At 40.9% G+C, this 22,148-nt stretch overlaps 1 long non-coding RNA gene across 1 annotated transcript; it reads left to right on the top strand.

Annotated features, from left to right (window-relative positions):
- The first annotated feature begins 20,625 nt into the window (after nucleotides 1-20,625).
- On the top strand, nucleotides 20,626-21,807 carry LOC145133920 (uncharacterized). The gene is made up of 2 exons (XR_013718825.1): nucleotides 20,626-21,230; nucleotides 21,629-21,807. It is a non-coding gene; the product is annotated as an uncharacterized LOC145133920 (long non-coding RNA).
- Nucleotides 21,808-22,148: the final 341 nt, after the last annotated feature.

The raw sequence follows: 22,148 nt of genomic DNA, 5'->3' as shown, positions 1-22,148 counted from the left end.
GAAGGTTAGGTCTAGCTCTATTGCGCAACTCTTGTTTGAGTCCAACCGTTGTAGGGTAGGATCTCTCATTCGAAGAATTGTCTAGTCTTAGTGATATGTAATAGTATTCACGAGCTAGTTAGGGGGAGATAACAGGGACTTCTTATACAGCTGGTAGCGGAGAGTGGGTTGGTGATTACCCTAGGGCAAGCCTAGAATGAGCTTAGCATGAGAACAACAGTAGTAGTAGAAGGGACTTTGTGCAGTCAAGGCAGTTCTTGTGGAAAGTACAGATAGATGTGGAAGGTAGTATGGGCCCGTACTACTGAAAGCAGAGGATCCGTACTCGAATCAAGGAAGGCTGAGATGAATCCAAGAAACTTGTAGAATGTAAGATCCCTCGAGATATGATATGTATACTGATGATTGTTATGGTGTATTTTCAGTATGGTGGTTCTACGCACTAGGCCAGTTGGCACTTCAGGCAGTGGTGAGGGATCATGCTCGAGCTCTGGAGCCGGGCAGATGGATGAGCAGACGAGGGAGTTTATTTCGTCTGAGATCACACACAACAATTTAGAGAAGACTCATGTGATCTTTGGTTCGGTCAAGGAGGGTATTTTGGAGCTTCTGGATGAGAAGCTGAGTGCGTTTCATACGGAGGTGGCGGCCATGATGGGGTCGCGCACACTGATTTTCCGGGAGTTCAGGGCGTGTGGAGCTCCCGACTACCATGGGGCACGGGATTCCATTGCTAGCACCAGATGGTTGGCAGACGTCGCCAATGCATTCCGCACCAGCAGATGTCCCGAGGGGGACTAGGTTAGACTTGCATCCTGTCTTTTGAAGGACAGGGCACGCCACTGGTGGGAGGAGGTTAGGAGAGCCATTGGTGATGATGCAGTTTTAGATGCTATGACCTGGAGTTATTTCTCGGCCATGTTCAGGGCCGAGTTTGCACATGTGATTGAGGTGCAACATCTAGCGAGGGAGTTCCAAGATCTTGAGCAGACTACTGAGACTGTGGCGGAGACCACTGCCATGTTCAGGGAGATGGCCCTTCTTGTTCCGCAGTACGTGGCGGACGAGGAGATGAAGAAGGAACGATATGACGAGATGTTGAGGAGCGACATACGACAGTTTGTGAGTCGTTCCAGCTGCAAGACGCTAGAAGATATGATTGCGAGAGCTCGGGAAAGGGAGCTAGACTTGGAGATGGAGAGGAAGATCAAACTCGAGGGGGTGCAGACAGCGAGTGCGGGCAAGAAGCCCAAGGTATCAGATCACAGATCTAGGAGCTAGCAGGGCCGCAGCCGGTGTGGCAAGTGTGGCAAGCTGCACGAGGGGGCGTGCAGGACGGGGAGTTCGAGCTGCTATAAGTGCGGCCGAACTACTCATATGAGTAGGGATTGTACAGCTACCACCACCATCACAGCAGTTTCAGATCTGATTTGCTTCCAGTGCAATCAGAGAGGCCACAAGAAGGCCCAATTTCCGAGTCAGGCAGCAGCAGCAGGACAGGTGGCGGGAACCGTTCCTTCCACATTGAGGATTACAGATGGCCGGTAGGGCCGGGCGGAGGCGCCCATAGCAAGGAGCAGGGCTTTTCAGCTTACGGCTAAGGAGGCACGTACGAATCCCGATGTCGTGACTGGTATGTATTCTCTCCTTATCTCTTTATTTATATTGATTGTCGCTCATGTTTATGTGTTTTATTATAGGATCGTTCCTAGTGAACGGTATATCTGCGTTGGTACTATTTGATTCGGGGGCTACCCGATCTTTTGTGTCGCTCGCTCTCAGCAAGCGATTCGTAGGAGCTTCGGGGGAGCTGGATTGCCCACTTGATGTGGAGATAGCAGATGACAGGACCGTTAGGGTTGCGAGGGTTCACATAGGTTGTACATTACAGTTATTTGATGAGCAGTTTTCAGTTGACATGGTTCCTATTCTCCTGCGAGGGAATAAGGTTATAGTTGGTATGGACTGGTTGAGCCCCAATGGGGCAGTGATTGACTGCGAGCAGCAGGTACTGAGGGTTCGGACTCCTAGCGGAGGAGGGATTGTAATTCAGGGTGAAAGGCCGCATCATGGGTTGACTCTATGTTTAGAAGCGAGGGCTAGGCGCTACCTTCAGCAGGGGTGCGGAGGTTATGTCGCGTATGTTATGGATACCCGGGATAAGGGTAAGGCTACAGTGGGTGATGTACCGGTTGTGCGAGAGTACCCGGATGTATTTCCGGAGGATTTGCCTGGGATACCTCCGGAGAGGCAGGTTGAGTTTAGGATTGACCTGGCCCCTGGTGCGGCTCCGATAGCCAAGGCACCGTATCGGTTGGCTCCTCCCGAGATAAAGGAGTTATCTACGCAGCTGCAGGAGCTGCTAGACAAGGGATTCATCAGACCGAGCAGTTCCCCATGGGGAGCCCCGATCATGTTTGTAAAGAAGAAGGACGGGTCACATCGCATGTGTATAGTCTACCGGGAGCTAAACAACGTGACAGTGAAGAACCTTACCCACTCCCTGTGACATCCCCAAATTTCTCGGCCAGAAAAGACCGATTTAATTTATGCTTTTAAAATAAAATCAGAGTAATCTTTTTAAAAGATGTTGCGGAATTTGTCCCCAAAACAAAACATGATAAAAATTTATCAAAACATTTCTTAAAGAAATATGTTTTTTTATTATATATCAAAACCTCGGGATGTCATGTTCCGATACAGACCAAAAGCATAAACACTACATTATAAGCCTTACAACAGATATTTACATCTAGTGGCCTATAATCCAAAAATCCCTCGTCATCATCCAAACTATGCTCTGGGTCCACTACTTGTAATATAAAAAGTTGAGTGGGTCAGGCTTGGGAGCCTGGTGAGCATATAGGGTTTTCAACCCACAAATAATAATAAATTTATTAAATTCATCAACCAAAAATAAATTTATTAATTTCATCAACCAACAATAACCCTGATTACCCATTCCCGTTATCCTCACTTTATGTCCCTAAACACCTATCATAAGGGTTCTAGTCTAAGGATTTTCATTGGGGTGACAACACTGCTTTAGGGATTCCTCAGCAATTTATGTCAAATAAGGCAACCATGAGGGGGATGGAGTACACCAGCGAACATATAGTTCACCAACACCTACAGGTTGCGAGCCTGCTAGTGTTCCATTGGACTATCTAGAAAGGTCCGTGGTCGTCATCTATACTCCGCTAGATGAGTACAACAACAACAACAACAACAACAACAACAACATCGAGGCCTCTCATCATTTTAACACACACCAACTATTTCATCTACCCATGTTTTACCCAACATATTTGTAGATAAAAATACATATACAATTTAAAACTTGTATAAAACATCTATTTAACACCCATCTCAAATAAACAAACAATATAATTACACATAGCACGTATTTTATAGAAAATACTTCATATCTATGTGTAAGATGAAAGTGAATACACACTCACTTGTTAAGACGATAATTGGGCAACACCTCGTCTCTTAAAATGATCGTTTCCGATAAAACCGGGATCTTTTCACAAAAACCGGGCTTCACGCGGATAGAGTTTCGACTCGAAAACTCTTTTTCTCGGGATCTTCGGGGCTCTGGAACTTGCTTCGGGTACTAGGATGATACACTAGGCTTCGGGGGTACTTCTTGCAATTTAGGAGAAAGTATAAGGGTGAGAGATGTAAAGAAAGTAAACAAAAATCGGGCAGCCTTGAGTTCTATTTATAATGGCTGATCATCGGGGTTACGCTGGGCGTAATATCCTCGTACGCTGGGCGTACTGTGTTGCGGCTCAGTACGCTAGGCGTACACCAAGTACGTTGGGCGTACGGGCGGATCATCTCGGATGCATCGGAGATACGTACACGCATCGACCATGCGATGGAGTAGGCTACGTGTCCCAACTCAGACCATGAACACGAGTACACTGGGCATACTCCCTTACGCTGGGCCTACTCTGAATTTCCATTCTTCTAAAATTCATATCTTTCGCATACAAGCTCCGTTTTTGACATTCTTTAGATCCACGCATAGGTGAGACTATGTTCTACAACTTTCATTTAGACTTCGTCGGCTAATTTTGACTTTATTTTTAAAGTTATATTTTTAACAGGCCGGGATAGGAAAAGTCCGTTAAAAATTCATAACTTCTTCATCCGACGTCTGTTTTCGTCTGTCTTTTTACCGTTGCACTAATATCGACGAGATCGTCGATTCTTGTTTAGATTGTTTCGGCTAAAAATCACTCGATCTAAATTTCGAGTTTTGGGCTGCATACTGCTAAGTCGAAACTTAGAAAAATCATAACTTCCTCATACAAAGTCAGATTTGGGCGTTCTTTTTATGCACGCTATCGGTTTAACGAACTCTACGACTTTTGTTTAGATCACTAAGGCTAAAAATCGTTCTATCATAAATTCACTATTTACGTCACGCAGTGTCGTACCGGTTCTGTCGCGAAACTTCGACAGATCATAACTTCTTCGTTATAACTCGGATTTCGACATTCTTTATATATCTGGAATCCTTGTCACGACCATTACAACTTCCTTCATAGATATTAGGTTTATCTAATATTTTATTTTAATGCTTATTTTTATCTTTAATTTATCAAATCACAACAATTAAGCATAAAACACATAATACTCAAACAATACATTTTTATTATTTCAAAACGGGTTACAAAGGTTAACCTAGACTATTACATCATCATTAATGCCTAGCCTAGAAACATGGGCGTTACAATTCTCTCCCCCTTAGGATGATTCCGTTCCCGGAATCACACATCAGCAAAAAAATGCGGATAGCGACTCATCATGTCACTCTCCATTTCCCAGGTGAGATTTGGCCAATTCGTATGTTTCCGACACACAAGCACTAATTCGACCATCTTGCATCGCAACTTCTTAGTATTACAGTCAACAATTGCCTCAGGTTCTTCAATTAACCTCTTACTTTCATCCAACCTTAATTCAGAAATTGGAATGATGTCGAGTACATCTCCCTTGAACTTCCTCAAATAACATACATGAAAATTGTTATGAATACCATCTAGTTCTTCTGGTAGTTCTAGCTTGTAAGCTTGGTTCCCAATTCTCCGAAGAACTTTAAACGGTCCAATAAACTTGGACTTAACTTTCCCCTTTGATCAAATCTTATAAGTCCCTTCCACGACGAGACTTTAAGTAAAACCGAATATCCAACTTCGACTGTTATCGATTTTCTTTTCTTGTCAGCATAACTCTTTTGATGATCTTGAGCTGCTAACATCCTTTCCCTAATAACTTTCAACTTTTCAGCCAACACGACGGCGTTCGACACTTTTCTCCATACAAAGCTTGATAAAGTTCCATCTTTATGCTTGAGTGGAAACTATTATTGTAGGAAAAATCTACCAAAGGTAAATGTTCATCCCAGCTACCTTGGAATTCCAGGGTACATGCTCGTAGCATATCCTCTAATGTTTGAATCGTTCACTCGCTCTGACCATCAGTTTCGGATGGTAAGCTGTACTTAGACACAATTTCGTACCCAATTCCTCTTGTAGACTTCTCCAAAACCTCTACGTGAAACGACTATCGCGATCTGACACAATCGTCAGGGGAACACCATGTGCTTTCACTATCTCTTTCACGTAAACCTTTGCAAGCTTTTCCATAGACCATTTCTCATTGGCTGCTATCAAATGTGCACTTTTAGTAAATCGATCAACGACCACCCAAATCATGTCGTGACCGCTTTTCATTCTGGGCAGTTTAGTCACGAAATCCATAATGATGTCTTCCCATTTACCCATGGGTACAGGTAAAGGTTCTAAACTCCCATACGGTTTCTGATGTTGTGCCTTAACCCTCACACAAGTCAAACACTCGGCCACATACTTAGCAACATCGAGCTTCATCGTCGGCCACCAGTAGTAGGGTTTCAGATCCGTATACATTTTCGTGCTGCCGGGATGAATCGAGTACATGGTCTTGTGAGCTTCTTCCATCAGAAGATCTCTTATTCCTCCCGTCTTAGGTACCCAAATCCTATCTTGGAATACCTTCAGTCCTTGACCGTTTGTATCGAACACTAACGTTTTGCCCAAACGTTCTTCTTTTTGGTCATTTTTCTCTAAAGCTTCCTCTTGAGCTTTCTTTATACCTTCCACAATTGTCGAGACAACTTCTATTCTCAACACTCTTGGCCTTTTTCTTTCAAGATTGACTTTCCGACTGAGAGCATCAGCGATGACATTAGCTTTACCGGGGTGGTAAAGTATCTCACAATCGTAGTCTTTGAGTAACTCTAGCCAGCGTCTTTGCCTCATATTCAATTCTTTCTGATTAAAGAGATATTGAAGACTCTTATGATCAGTGAAAAGTTTCACTTTGTGCAATAGAGGTAATGCCTCCATATATTTAGAGCAAATACTACCGCTGCCAACTCCAGATCATGAGTGGGGTAGTTCTTTTCATGCTCTTTCAACTATCGAGATGCATACGCGATCACATTTTCTCTTTGGGTCAGAACACAACCCAACCCAACACCAGACGCATCGCTATAGACAGCGAAATCTTTAACTCCGTCGGGTAGAGAAAGAATCGGTGCTTCACATAATTTCTTCTTTAGCAACTCGAATGCTTCTTTGTGCTTCTCACTCCATGTATAAGTAGCTCCTTTGTGGGTCAAAGATGTTAATGAAGCAGCGATCGAAGAAAAGCCTTGGATAAACCTTCGGTAATATCCAGCTAATCCTAAAAAGCTGCGGATCTCCGTGGGACTTTTCGGTTGTTCCCACTTCATCACAACTTCAATCTTTGCTGGATCAACCATTATCCCTTCTTGGTTGACCACATGGCCCAAGAATTGGACTTCTTGAATCCAAAAATCACATTTGGAGAACTTAGCATACAACTTCTCCTTCTTTAAGACTTCTAACACTTCTCGTAAGTGTTTGCCATGCTCCTCTTGGCTTTTCGAGTAAATCAAAATGTCATCTATGAGCACTATCATAGATTTATCAAGGAAGGGTTTACAAACCGTATTCATCAAATCCATGAATGCTGCTGGATCATTGGTTAGTCCAAATGACATAACCAAAAACTCGTAGTGTCCATATCTTGTTCTAAAAGCAGTTTTCTCTATATCCTGCTCTCTCACCTTTAGCTGATGATATCCTGACCTTAGGTAGATCTTTGAAAAATAGCTTGAACCTTGTAGCTGATCGAACAGGTCATCAATCCTTGGCAACGGATACTTATTCTTTATTGTTGCCTTATTCAGCTATCTGTAATCGATGCACATTCTCATGCTCCCGTCCTTTTTCTTTACGAATAACACCGGAGCTCCCCAGGGTGATCAACTAGGTCGAATAAAACCTTTGTCCAATAATTATTGAAGTTGTGTAATAAGCTCGTTCATCTCTGTTGGTGCTAATCGATATGGGGCTTTCGCTATCGGTGTTGTTCCTGGTAACAAGTCGATACATAATTCTACTTGTCGATCAGGGGGTAATCCGGGAAGATCTTCGGGAAAGACTTCCGGATAATCACACACCACCGGAATATTATGCACCTCCTTCTTTTCCTTCTTAGCATCGATCATGAATGCTAGATATGATGTGCATCCCTTGGCCAAACACTTTCTGGCTTTCATTAGGGAAATGATTCCAGAGTTTACTCTGCGTTTGTCTCCATACACCATAAACGACTCTTTCCGTGGCGGGTTTACTTTTACTATCTTCTTCATGCACAATATTTCGGCATCATTGGCGCTAAGCCAATCCATTCCCAGCACGATGTCAAAACCATTTAACTCAATAGGCAATAATTCCTCATGGAACTTATTACCATTCAAGTCAATGAAGATGTTTTTCATACGATGGCTAACAGGTACAAACTTGCCACTAGCAACCTCGACTATTAAAGCATAATTAGTCTATCAACAGGCAAAGCTAGTTTTCTACCAAATTCATGCGAAATAAAGGATTAGTTGGCTCCAGAATCAAATAAAATTTGGGCAGGCAATTCGTTTATGAGAAAGGTACCTGATGCGACATCCACTGCATCCTTTGCAGCTTCGAGTGTCATCTGGAAAGCTCTGGCTTTTGGCTTTGGTGGGAGATTGGGCTTTGCTGCATCCTTCTTCTTCGGGCAATCCTTCAAAATGTGCCCTTCTTCGTTACACCCATAGCAGACTTTCTTATTGAAGGTGCATTCATTGGTATAATGCCCATGCTTTCCACATTTGTAACAAGTGACTTCCTCGCTACATTTCCCAGCATGTTTCTTCTTACACTTGTCACACCACTTCGCTTCGGCTCCTCCTCCGAATTTCCTCAAACCAGTCTTCGAGAAATTGCTCTTTTTATTGGAACCTGAAGTTCCTTCAAACTTTCTCTTTTCGCCAACTTCAGCCTTGCTGGCGGCTCTCCCCTTGTTCATATTTTCAACAGACTTGGCAGCCCAAATAGCTTCCTCCAAAGTAAGTGTTTGACGCACTGGCACTGCATATTCCCATGGAAGTCCCTTTGCGTACCTGTCTATTTTCGTCAGCTCATCTGGGACAATACGCAAAGCAAACTCCATTTTGTATGTGAAGTTATTGGTGTATTCATCAATGGTCATACTTCCCTTCTTTAATGTCAGAAATTGGTTTTCTAGTTCAAGCACATTTTGGGCCGAGCAGTACTTGCGCTTGAATTGCACCATGAACTCTGCCCAAGTCAGTTGCAGTGGCTCATTAGGGCTTACAGTCTTCCCCAAAGTGTTCCACCAGCGAACAACGCTACCTCTGAACTGACGCGCTGCAAATGTGGTTTGCAAACTGCCTTGGCAACCACATGTCATGAAAGCTAATTCCATTTCCGAGATCCAATCCATTACTCCAACGGGGTCTTCTTTTCCAGTGAAAGTTGATGGCTTGCAAGTCATAAAGTCTTTATACTTACATCCATTTCTCTCCACTCTATCCTCGTGGTTATTTCTCCTAACCACAAGCGGTTCAATTTGACCAACAGATCTACTGTAGTTTCCTTCCCCAGACTGACTGTCATTTAATTCAGGTTGTTCAACAGGAATTGAAGGTTCACTCCTGTTGTTCAACAATATTTGCCTCATTTCCTCCCTTTGTTCAGCTATCATTGTCTGAATCATGGCTTGTACTCCAGCCATGGTGATGGGTTCTGGTGTAGCTTCTACTATTGGCACCTGTTCCATCACTTGGTGTTGAGGTTGCTGATTTTTATCTGCATTTCCAGCTTCACTTCGGGTTCTTGGCATTTTGATCTATATACCAAATAAGGCGAATTTAGATATTTATTCACGATAGATTTTTTTAAATTCTCCTTATCACTCCAAAACATTTACATGGTAGTTCTAATATCGTAATCGTACGCTTAGAATCCTAAACACATAAGGTTTCCAGATCCGGTCGGCAACAGACCATAGATCCGAACAAATAATGGCATATATGTCAAACACATAGCACTTAGCACATAAAAGTATTTTAGGCATCTTTCCTAAAATAAACTAGTGCTCGTGTCTAAAATATGATAGAAATCCTACAAATTCCTTGTTCGCTTAAACTAATGCTCTGATACCAACTGTGACATCCCTAATTTTCTCGGCCAGAAAAGACCGATTTAATTTATGCTTTTAAAATAAAATCAGAGTAATCTTTTTAAAAGATGTTGCGGAATTTGACCCCAAAACAAAACATGATAAAAATTTATCAAAATATTTCTTAAAGAAATATGTATTTTTATTATATATCAAAACCTCGGGATGTCATGTTCCGATACATACCAAAAAGCAGAAACAGTACATTATAAGCCTTACAACAGATATTTACATCTACTGGCCTATAATCCAAAAATCCCTCCTCATCATCCAAACTATGCTCTGGGTCCACTACATGTAATATAAAAAGCTGAGTGGGTCAGGCTTGGGAGCCTGGTGAACATATAGAGTTTTCAACCCACAAATAATAATAAAATTATTAAATTCATCAATTAAAAATAAATTTATTACTTTCATCAACCAACAATAACCCTGATTACCCATTCCCATTAAACACCTATCATAAGGGACCTAGTCTAAGGATTTTCATCGGGGTGACAACACTGCTTTAGGGATTCCTCGACAATTTATGTCAAATAAGGCAACCATGAGAGGGATGGAGTACACCAGCGAACATATAGTTCACCAACAGCTACAGGTTGCGAACCTGCTAGCGTTCCACTGGACTGTCTAGAAAGGTCTGTGGTCGTCATTTATACTCCGCTAGATGACGACAACAACAACAACAACAACAACAACAACAAAAACATCGATGCCTCTCATCATTTTAACACACATCAACTATTTCATCTACGTATGTTTTACCCAACATATTTGTAGATAAAAATACATATACAATTTAAAACTTGTATAAAACATCTATTCAAAACCCATCTCAAATAAACAAACAATATAATTACACATAGCACGTATTTTATAGAAAATACTTTATATCTATGTGTAAGATGAAAGTGACTACACACTCACTTGTTAAGACGATAATTGGGCAGCACCTCGTCTCTTAAAATTATCGTTTCCGATAAAACCGGGATGTTTTCCCAAAAACCGGGCTTCACGCGGACAGAGTTTCGGCTCGAATACTCTTTTTCTCGGGATCTTCGGGGCTCTGGAACTTGCTTCGGGTGCTAGGACGATACACTAGGCTTCGGGGGTATTTCTTGCAATTTAGGAGAGAGTATAAGGGTGAGAGATGTAAAGAAAGTAAACAAAAATCGGGCAGCCTTGAGTTATATTTATAGTGGTGAACATCGAGGTTACGCTGGGCGTAATATCCTCGTACGCTGGGCGTACTGTGTTGCGGCTCAGTACGATGGGTGTACACCGAGTACGCTGGGCGTACGGGTCGATCATGTCGGACGCATCGGAGCTACGTACATGCGTCAACCATGCGATGGAGTAGGCTACGTGGCCCAACTCAGACCATGAACACGAGTACGCTGGGCGTACTCCCTTACGCTGGGCGTACTCCGAATTTCCAAACTTCTAAAATTCGTATCTTTCGCATACGAGCTCCGTTTTTGACATTCTTTATATCCACGCGTAGGTGAGACTATGCTCTACAACTTTCATTTAGACTCCGTCGGCTAATTTTGACTTTATTTTTAAGGTTATATTTTTAACAGGTCGGCATAGGAAAAGTCCATTAAAAATTCATAACTTCTTCATACGACGTCCGTTTTCGTCTGTCTTTTTACCGTTGCACTAATATCGACGAGATCTTCAATTATCGTTTAGATCGTTTCAACTAAAAATCACTCGATCTAAATTTCGAGTTTTGGGCTGCATACTACTAAGTCGAAACTTAGAAAAATCATAACTTCCTCATACGAAGTCAGATTTGGGCGTTCTTTTTATGTACGCTCTCGGTTTAACGAACTCTATCACTTTTGTTTAGATCACTAAGGCTAAAAATTGTTCTATCGTAAATTCACTATTTACGTCACAAAGTGTCGTACCGGTTCTGTCGCGAAACTTCGACAAGTCATAACTTCCTCGTTATAACTCGGATTTCGGCATTCTTTATATATTCCGAATCCTTGTCACGACCACTACAACTTCCTTCATAGATATTAGGTTTATCTAATATTTTATTTTATTGCTTATTTTTATCTTTAATTTATCAAATCACAACAATTAAACATAAAACACATAATACTCAAATAATACATTTTTATTATTTCAAAACGGGTTACAATAGTTAACCTAGACTATTACATCATCATTAATGCCTAGCCTAGAAACATGGGCGTTACACTCCCGAGGATAAATGATTTGTTTGACCAGCTTCAGGGAGTATCTTGGTTCTCCAAGATTGATCTACGGTCAGGTTATCACCAGATGCGAGTCAGGGACGAGGATGTGCAGAAGACAGCTTTTAGGACTCGCTATGGGCATTATGAGCTTGTGGTGATGCCGTTTGGGCTCACCAACGCTCCAGCCGCGTTCATGGACCTCATGAACCGAGTGTGCAGACCGATGCTGGATCGGTCTGTGATAGTTTTCATCGATGATATCTTGGTTTATTTCAAAACTCAAGAGCAGCATGAGGAGCACCTGAGGGAGGTGCTGGAGACACTGAGGAGGGAGAAGCTTTTCTCGAAGTTCTCCAAGTGTGAGTTCTGGTTGCGCGAGGTGCAGTTCCTTGGGCATCTCGTCAACCAGAAGGGTATTCTAGTCAATCCAGCAAAGATAGAGATTGTGATGCAGTGGGAGGTTCCGAGGTCTCCAACTGAGATTCAGAGTTTTCTTGGTCTAGCGGATTATTACAGGAGATTCATCCAGGATTTCTCCAAGATCGCCGTTCCCTTGACCCGACTGACCAAGAAGTCAGTGACATTCCGCTGGGGGCCTGAGCAGGCGGCCTTCGAGACTCTCAGATAGTGGTTCTGCGAGGCACCGATTTTGACTCTGCCCGAGGGAGTAGATGACTTCGTGGTGTACTGTGACGCGTCGATTACGGGCATGGGTGCAGTTCTGATGCAGAGGGGTCATGTGATAGCCTACACATCGAGGCAGCTGAAGCCTCACGAGGCTAACTATCCGACGCATGATTTAGAGCTGGGGGCTGTGGTATTCGCCCTCAAGATTTGGCGATATTACCTCTTCGGGGTTCGTTGTACCATTTACACGGACCACAAGAGTTTGAGGTACCTTATGGATCAGCCGAATCTGAACATGAGGCATCATCGGTGGTTAGATGTAGTAGAGGATTATGACTGTGAGATCCTTTACCACCCAGGCAAGGCCAATGTGGTGGCCGATGCCCTGAGCCGCAAGGCGGTAGCGGCTCTGATTAGATATATATGTTTGAGGATGACAGTAATCACGCCACTGTTGGAGCAAATTAGAGAGGCGCAGGTTGAGGGCCTGAAGGAAGAGCGCCAGAAGTGTGAGAGGATTGTAGGCCGGGTGGCCTCATTTGATTATGATAGTCGAGGGTTGTTGACCCTGCATGGGAGGGTCTGGGTTCCGTACTGGGGCGTAGTACGGCATGTATGATGGATGAGGCCCATAAGTCGAGGTTCTGCATCTATCCCGAGGCGACGAAGATGTACAGAGATCTTCGACCCGATTACTGGTTGCCCTACATGAAGCGGGATGTAGCTTGGTACGTAGAGAGATGCCTGACCTGCAGGAAGGTCAAGGCAGAGCACCAGAGGCCACACGGCAAGATGCAACCGCTAGACATTCCCGTGTGGAAACGAGAGGATATTACCATGGATTTCATTACCAAGCTTCCCAGGACCGCACGTGGAGTAGATTCGATATGGGTCATCATGGATCGGTTGGCCAACTTCTCGGCCGAGATATATGTGCGTGAGATAGTGGTACGACATGGGGTGCCTGTCTCGGTGGTGTCAGACCGAGATGTCCGTTTCACTTCCAGATTTTGGAAGCGATTTCACGAGGAGATGGGTACTCGTCTCCACTTCAGCACCACTTTCCACCCTCAGACCGACGGACAGAGCGAGAGGACGATACAGACTCTCGAGGACATGCTACACGTATGTGTTTTAGATTTCGATGGCAGTTGGGATATGTATCTTTCATTAGCGTAATTTTCGTATAACAACGGTTACCACGCCAGCATAGACCGACCTCCCTTTGAGATGCTTTATGGGAGGAAGTGTAGAACCCCAATCTGCTGGGGTGAGGTCGGTCAGAGAGTTATAGGGAGTACTGAAGTAGTACTCAAGAGTCAAGACTACTGAGAGGATCCAGCATGTCCAGAGCAGGCTCCAGACTGCTCAGAGTCGGCAGAAGAGCTATGCCGAAAAAGGGCGTTCAGATTTAGAGTTCTAGGTGGGCGATATGGTCCTCCTGAAGGTGTCACCATGGAAAGGTGTCATTCGGTTCCAGAAACGGTGCAAGTTGGGCCCCAGGTACATTGGTCCGTTTAGGGTTTTGGCCCGGGTGGGTCGGGTTGCTTACCGGTTAGACCTTCCAGCAGAGCTCAGCCAGATCCACAACACTTTCCACGTTTCTCAGTTGCGGAAGTGCTTAGTGGATGATTCAGCAGTGGTACCCTTTGAGGATATTCAGGTTGATGACAGCCTGAACTACATCGAGTGACCTGTAGCTATCCTTGACAGGAAGTCGAAGGATTTGAGGAACAAGAGAGTGGAGTTGGTAAAGGTGCAATGGAAGCACCGCAAGGGTTCGGAGTGGACTTGGGAGCCCGAGGAGGAGATGAAGGAGCACTACCCAGAGTTGTTTTCAGATTCAGCAGACTTCGAGGACGAAGTCTAAGAGAAGTGGGGGAGAATTGTAACGCCTGGTTCCTGGTATGCACATAATTCATTTATTTTATTCATTTTGGAAGGGCTACTCGACGAGTTGGTGGCCCTAACTCGTCGAGTAGAAGGAAAAATTTGTGCGGGTTTTAGGTGAGCTACTCGACGAGTAGAAGCCCTGACTCGACGAGTAGGACAGGCTGGATGAAACCCTAATCTTTAGGGTTTGCACCCTATTTAAGCATCATATATGGCTTCCATCCCAGCCTCCATCACCTCCAAACCCTAATCAACATTGAGTGATCTTGAGCTATTTCTTGCCATTTTGTGATTTAAAGATAGAAGAAGGAAGTAAAGGGCTTGGAGTTGCAGAAGGAAGGTCAAAGATCCAGAGCTAAGGGATCATTTCTGTCTTCATAGAGGTATAAAGCTTATACCTTGGCTGCTATTCACTTAGATCTCCTTCTTAGCTTGTATGTTGTCATTTTGGGCCATTTCCAAGGTCATTCCGAGTTTTAGACCTTTGGGGATGTAAGGACTTCAGATCTGGGCACTCTTGAGCTTTAGAAGCTCAAAGTTGCCACCTTTATTCAGCCATGGCCTTATTCTATTACTTAGACCTCCATATTAGTTTGTAATGGGTGTTTTAGCTTCATATCACCATGCATGCACGTAAAGTTAGCAATTTTACGTGTAATGCTAGTCTAAGGAGTCCAGATCTATGAGTTGGAAGCATTGGAATTGATTAGAATCGACTGTATGGAATTGACACATGGGGGACTCGGCGAGTTGTTCTTGTGACTCGATGAGTCGGGCTGCGAACCCCTAACCCTTTTCTGGTTTTGAGTGAAACCATGGAGTTTAGGAGATGACTCAGTGAGTTGGACAAGATTAGGACTCGGAAGTCAAGAACTCGACGAGTCCAAGGAGGGAATCGACGAGTTGAGTCGGGTTGTTACGATGTTATGACAAGAAGAACTCGACGAGTCTAGGATGGGACTCGACGAGTTGACTTAGTTGACCACGGGTCTGAGATGTACAGGAACTCGTCGAGTTGGGAGATGACTCGACGAGTTGGGGTTGACTGGGAGTTGACCTCGACTTTGACTTTGACCCGGATGTTGACTTTGACCAGGGCTAAAATGGTCATTTTACCCTGAGCAGGATTATCAGATTTTGACTAAGTATTATTGTGTTATTGATAGTCGGATGTCCAAATGACTAGGCGGAAAGAACTAGACAAGTTGACGGTGTTGACATATCAAGAGAGGAATCTGAAATGGGCTCGTGGTCGTAGCCGAATGATCCAACGGTGGAACATCATCATCAGTAGTGACGGGCAGGTGTGCTACCCGATGGGATGTAATCGGAGTTGACTGAGCATCTGTTGAGCAATTAGAACATAACAGATGTGACAAGTAGTATCTTGACTTCATCACACATCCCACAAGAAGGACATGGATGATATGATGGAGAAGCCGATGGTCCGTCCCGCATATAAAGTACATCATCCAAAAATATTGTTTAGTCCAACCCACTGATTGGAGTTTTAGAAGCATTGCCAAAAAAAAGCGAAAATAATTGTTCATCAAATTTAGTGTGTTGGGTAATATAGCGGGATGACATTGGCTCAAGACATCGGTACCCGTTGTATTGAGAACAATAACCAAGAAAAAAACATAGATCTTGTTAAGCCAAAAGTATCTTCAATATTTTCCCAAAATTCTTCCGAATCTACAAGGATAAAAAATTGATTTATGTAAGAACATTCACAAAAATACATATATATAAATCATGTAAGATTCACATGTGATTGTATCTTTTAAGAGTCACTTGTGATTGTATATTTAAGATTTAAATGTGAAACTCACAAGAAAATTTAAAAAAATAAATAACGAAGAACGCTCACGCAAAATGCATGTGTACATGCAGAAGTAATTTATATGTGATTCACTTGTGATTTACATGTAAATCACTTGTAATTCATATGTGATTCACGTGTGATTTATATGTGAATTACATGTGATTCATATGTGATTTACATGTGAATCACATGTGATTCATGTGTGAATTACATGTGATTTACATGTGAATCACATGTAATTCATATGTGATTCACTTGTGATTTACATGTGATTCATATGTGAATTACATGTGAATCATATGTAATCCATATGTGAATTACATGTGAATCATATGTAATCCATATGTGAATTACATGGTTAATTACCATATGATGGTTAATGAATTACAAGGACTTCGGTTGAATATGAATTTTAGAACAATTCCAAGGATAAAACTAAAAGTTATCGAGTTGCAGATAGGATCATATTGGTTCCATATTCCATAAATTTTACCAAAGGTTGAATATGTTTTATATTTTACAAGTATAACAGTTAGTTTGCAACAAAATCACAAGTACAAGATTGATGTTGAACATGGAGTATTTAGACAAAGTCCTAAAATAAACTTACATATTATGATGCATTCGAACATGCATTAGTTGGAGAGTTGTCTTTCACACCTAAATATGCATATCTTGTTTCACTCTTACACAACTCCTCATCAAATCTGAGCTTCCTATAAACAATTATTTATGAATCATTGGAAAAGAATTCTAGAAACCAAACATTTTTTTTCAATTATCTAGAATAAATAAGAATCAAAAAGTGATATACTTACACAAATGAACTCAAAGAGATGTCAACATGAACATAGCGTCCTTCACATCATGTTTAACAATGAAATCATAGCGTCCTCCTGATCGTATGCTTTCAACATGTGCTTTTGTTGTATCTAAAAGCAATATCATCTGCCTTTCTGTTTGTATTTCTGACTGCAATCAATCAATCAATCGACTTCAATACTTCTTTCAGTAAATATAATTTCAACAAAGGAAACCGTATACTGGACTAGCAATTGGACTGATCGTGATTGTAATTAACCAAATAAAAGTAAAAAAGTAAATATCACCCAGATTATTATATCCTTGACTTTAAAATTTGACCTATTTTTGATGCTTATGTAACTACAAAACGTATCGCCAAGATCAAACAGGTCTAACCCTAAAAAAAATTATATGCATTGAGGATAATTACTTAATTCACAGGACGTGTGTGCGTGTGTGATGAAAATATGAATCTACCCCGAACGACTGTGGGAGGAATAGGATACCAGATACGCCCATAGCTTCAGAATCATCATGGAGGAGGAACTGATTGCGGTAGGTGAGATCGATAGGTGAGGATTCGAAGGAGGCTGAACTAACATGGAGGAGGCGTGTATCGAAAAAGGAACTATTGAACAGATCAACGACGACGATTCAATAAAATACCTCAAAAATCAAAACTTACATTGATCATACATTGATTTTCAACGATGTATCTCCACTCATAAGTGATTCCCTCGGATGCCTCTTTTTCCGATTTGGAAGTAAACACCATTAATCGTCGCTTCTGCTTAAGCATATTTGTAATCTCCGACTAATCTCCATCGATTTTAGGCATTTGACCCATCAGAAACATGTATTTGGTCAAAACAAATGTCGTCGACGATCTGGAGATTATCGAATATGGATGGTCGGAGGCGAGATGGCCGAGGCGGGATGAAGGGGTGAGAGAGAGAGAGAGAGATGATATGAAGGGAGAGAGTATAAGGATGATCGAATGAACTAAATTATCTTCTCCCTAAAATATCCTTTGATTCATTTTAATAAGGTACCCCCGTGTTATTTTTTTCCAGTTATTTACAACAATGCCACAAATCATCTTGACCTTCTATTATTTTGATCTAACGGCTCTTGTTTGGTTCTCGGGTTCTCAGGTATGAATTCTCAAATGGTCCTTCCTATACAGTTCCATCATTCCACCCTTCCTTCTGATACCACCACTCAGTGATTCCAATCAGACATTGAGAACATATCATCCATCGCCTCAAGACCTCAAAACTCATTTTAATCCACTTCTTCAACCGCTTTCCTTCTCCTTTTTGTCACAATCTTTGCCACCATCCCGTTCGTTTGATGAAGGACGAAGAAGCTACTCTCGGCGACGGCGGCTTACAGTTGCAGTCCTTCTCCGCTTCTTCTTCAGGTCACCAGCTTTCCCGGTGGGATCTCTCAATTTCTTTAGTTGTTGGTGCTGATATTGGTTGTTCGATTTTAAGTAATCTGTTGGATTTTTGGTGCAGGGAAAACTGGTACTTAACCACCAACCACATTATATGTTGACTTTCTCTTCACCACCTTCTTCAGATGTTCCATAGTCGTGTTCTTGTTGTAAATCGCTTCACCTATCGTGGTAGGGCTTCTTTTTCGTATTCCATCCCTCGACCACCTCCACTGCATCAAATCTCCCGATTTCGACATGCTTCGCCCACCACCGTTGCATCAGACTCCTTGACCACCATTCACCGCTGCATGTCTATCTTTGCAGTACCTTAAAGGAGTTTTTCGTCTTCATCTTATCTATTCCATGTGAAACAGAGTCTTCAATTTCTTCCCCTCACTTTTCTATTCTTGGAGTGTGATCGGGGATGTTAAACTCACATATCTATATTCCACAATTCGATTCTCACTCTTAACTTTGTATCAGTTTATTTTTTATTTTCTATTGATTTGTCTGATTTTTTTTTTGTTTCTGTTGTTTGCAGTGTCTTTTGGTAGATTCTGACGATGAAGATGAAGATGAAGATGTAGAGTTGTTGCCATTTTGCTTGGTCTGATGGACCTCTGTCATGGAAACAACGATTTAGTTGGGATGTTGGCCTCATGCGACTAAGGTAACGTATATGGTTCCTTTTTGGATCGTCTGTGATCACTTTTTTGGTCATACTTTCTTTAAATTAACTTTATTGAACCTTTAGTTTTCACATGTTAAGATGTACTTTTCGGTTTAATGATGTTCCATTTCATTTTCACAGGTTGCTGGAAGACCTCGAGCATGTTCTCAGGGCTTACATCGGTTATAGATTTAGACATTTCTAATTTCGAGTTCTATATAATTTTGAATATGTTAACGTTGTTGAGTTTTTTACATTGATTGCTGTTACATTGGATACCAAATATTAGAAGGTTGGCAACCGATGTTCCAATTTTATATTTATACATTTGATCTTTATGTTTTCGATTTCTGAACCATATTAAATTTGTTAGTATTGTTTCATTTTTTACTTTTAATGTTGTTACATGGTTTCCTTGCATCGTATAATCCTTTTCATGAAGATTCTTGACTGTAGAAACTATTTTTAATCAGCTTCCATGCCCATTCATATTTCTGTTTGGTATTGTTTATAGATGTGGGTGGTGCCATTGTCGAACATTTCGGTTTCCTGCCACACGTATATGGACATTGTAGTTGGGGCCCTTAAATAGAGGTTGGTAATATAACCTTTTACGACAAGAAATAGCAAATGTATTTTGCTTCTTTTATCAATATAGACAATGTATTATATTTTTTTACCTATGATGGCAACCAAAATTTTCCATTATCTACATTTGTTGCAAAATGCAAGTACTGATGAACACTGAGTATATCCTATTTGGGTTTTAATGACCTTTTATTTTGTTAAAACAAACATATATTTTGTAGATAGACTTTCATTTGTTATAATTGAATAAATGTACCAAAATACAATGTTATAATAGGAAGAAATGGAAGCATGTTGTTTTTTATTGCATCAACACATTTTTTGTGCCATTTGAAGGCTGAAGGTGTTTTTTGAATAAATGCATATAACAACTAGGAAGAACATTTAAGGGATCAGTTGAGTAGTGTATTGTGGTAGATAGTAACACTTATTACCGAGTCTCATTTATAAAAAGTTAAACTAAGAAATTTAACAATTCAACAACATACTTTACAAAGGAATACCCTCCAACCCTGCAACCCAGAGAATCTTCTCTAGTTTATAAATTAAAATAATATTTAGCATGGTGGTTATTTCCTCTGGTAAGTACTAGGAAAATGACGATGAGGTAGTTGAACTTTTTTGTATTATGATGTTATGGGTACACCTCATAGCTTTATATAGCTGTATATCTCATGTATTTAAGTATTGCGGACCTTTTCTCTATGCGATATTCATCATTTGGGCGTACCTTTCTCATATTACGTCCACGAAAAATATTCTTAATTAAACCCAATTCGATTAGCATTTTTCAGTTAAGCTTGGATTAGGTTTAGCCAAAGTCAAACTAGATATCCCATTAATATTTAAAAAATATTAAATTTCACACCATATATAGAAAAAGTGAACTTAGTGGCCATGATACATTAACCACCATGCAATATCTCTTTTTTGTTGCAAAATGATGCAACTTCTACTTGCAATTCTTTGTGCTACCCCCAACATTAGATCAAGTTTCTCTGCAAAAGTCTTTCTATACAGTATTTTCTTTTATATTTTACGTAAAAATAACTTGTTTTTTTATCACTCTAACTGTTTCATCAGTCAAAAGTATCATTATCCGTTGCTCCAAAACTTGCCCTTTATAAAGCAACCAAAGGATCTTTGGCTTTTGGAGAGATCTTTGCAGTCAATTTGGCCCTTGGAATCCAAAAGTGAAGCAAAACAAATTGGCTTTTGGGATTTTATAAGAAGATTAGGCTCCTGGGCTATACACAATAGAAGCTTGGTTAGTGGAGATAGAGAGATGGCTAGGGAACGATGGAATACCACCAGTGGGATCCATGGGCTTGAATCAATACTTGGTTTTTGGGCAGGTGTAATGATGTTTGCACTAGTCCTTTTTGCAGTCATAATCTTTTCATGTGCTGAAGGAGCGGAATCAAAAGACAAAAATGATGGCGGAGGAGACACCACGGCCTATGGTGGTAGTGAATGTGTTGCAGGGTGTGGTGCAGGATGCGGTGGCTAGCTGGAAGTCCATTTGATCATAATTGAGCAGTGCCAACGACTGAATGAAAGGTCTTGCTAAATGTTTGTTTGCTATTGACATAATTAAAATTTACTTTCATTATTTTTGAACTTCGGTTAGCAATTGGAAATGATGATTAGGTAAGGGTAAACCTATTACTCATATAATTTTTGATAATTTATTAGATATGTCAGTCGTCAGATGTAAAATTTTAACATATAACTTCAAGATTATTATAAAAGAGTACCAATTATTTTGAGAAGACCAACTGTATAGTTTATAGGCTATATTGCAATTTTTATTTCTTAATTCTCTTTTCATTGAGAGAAATTCCCCTAATGCTGCTACTAACTAAAGTTTTCAGCAAGGCTTCAAACAATCTAACAGAAAAAGATTAGTCTTTTGTAGGACCAAACCCTTCTCACTCTAATTTTTCTTCATTTTTCAGGCCTTTTAGAACCGTCAGTCCAGTTTCAGGCCAACTTCATCAGTTCGTATCAGTTTTTTTTCATGGAATGGATTTTTTACAAAAAAATAAAAAATAAAAAAATAAAAAGACATGTTAATATTGCTTACAATTACAAAGTACATATATAGTTTTGAAAATGAAGTAATATAATTCTTAAATCTTTGTTTCTCTTCAATCTTTAGAATATATACAATATTCAATCTTTGATCGTCCATGTTTTATATTTATTTGTCCTTAATAATTGTAAGTAAATTAGAACCAACATTATTGATTTCCTATTCCTTGGGACTTATTTGAATACTATTTTAAGCATCTAAGTGTTTTATCTACTATTTATAAGTGGTAAATGTGAAAATTGCTAAAAACTGTATAAACACACAAGATTATAACTTGAACAGTTTCCTTTATGACTAAAAACCAGGTTGATACACAGACATTTTACAACTCTATGCCTCACAACAAAATCCTTTTCTACTCTCTTTACAAATCACTCAAAAAT

Source organism: Lactuca virosa, chromosome 8, assembly GCF_052849685.1.
Source record: "Lactuca virosa cultivar CGN04683 chromosome 8, Lactuca_virosa_CGN04683_v6, whole genome shotgun sequence".
NCBI classification, from domain to species: domain Eukaryota; kingdom Viridiplantae; phylum Streptophyta; class Magnoliopsida; order Asterales; family Asteraceae; genus Lactuca; species Lactuca virosa.
Note: the sequence above shows the minus strand (reverse complement) of the source record. Positions and strands in the feature narration are given on the sequence as shown.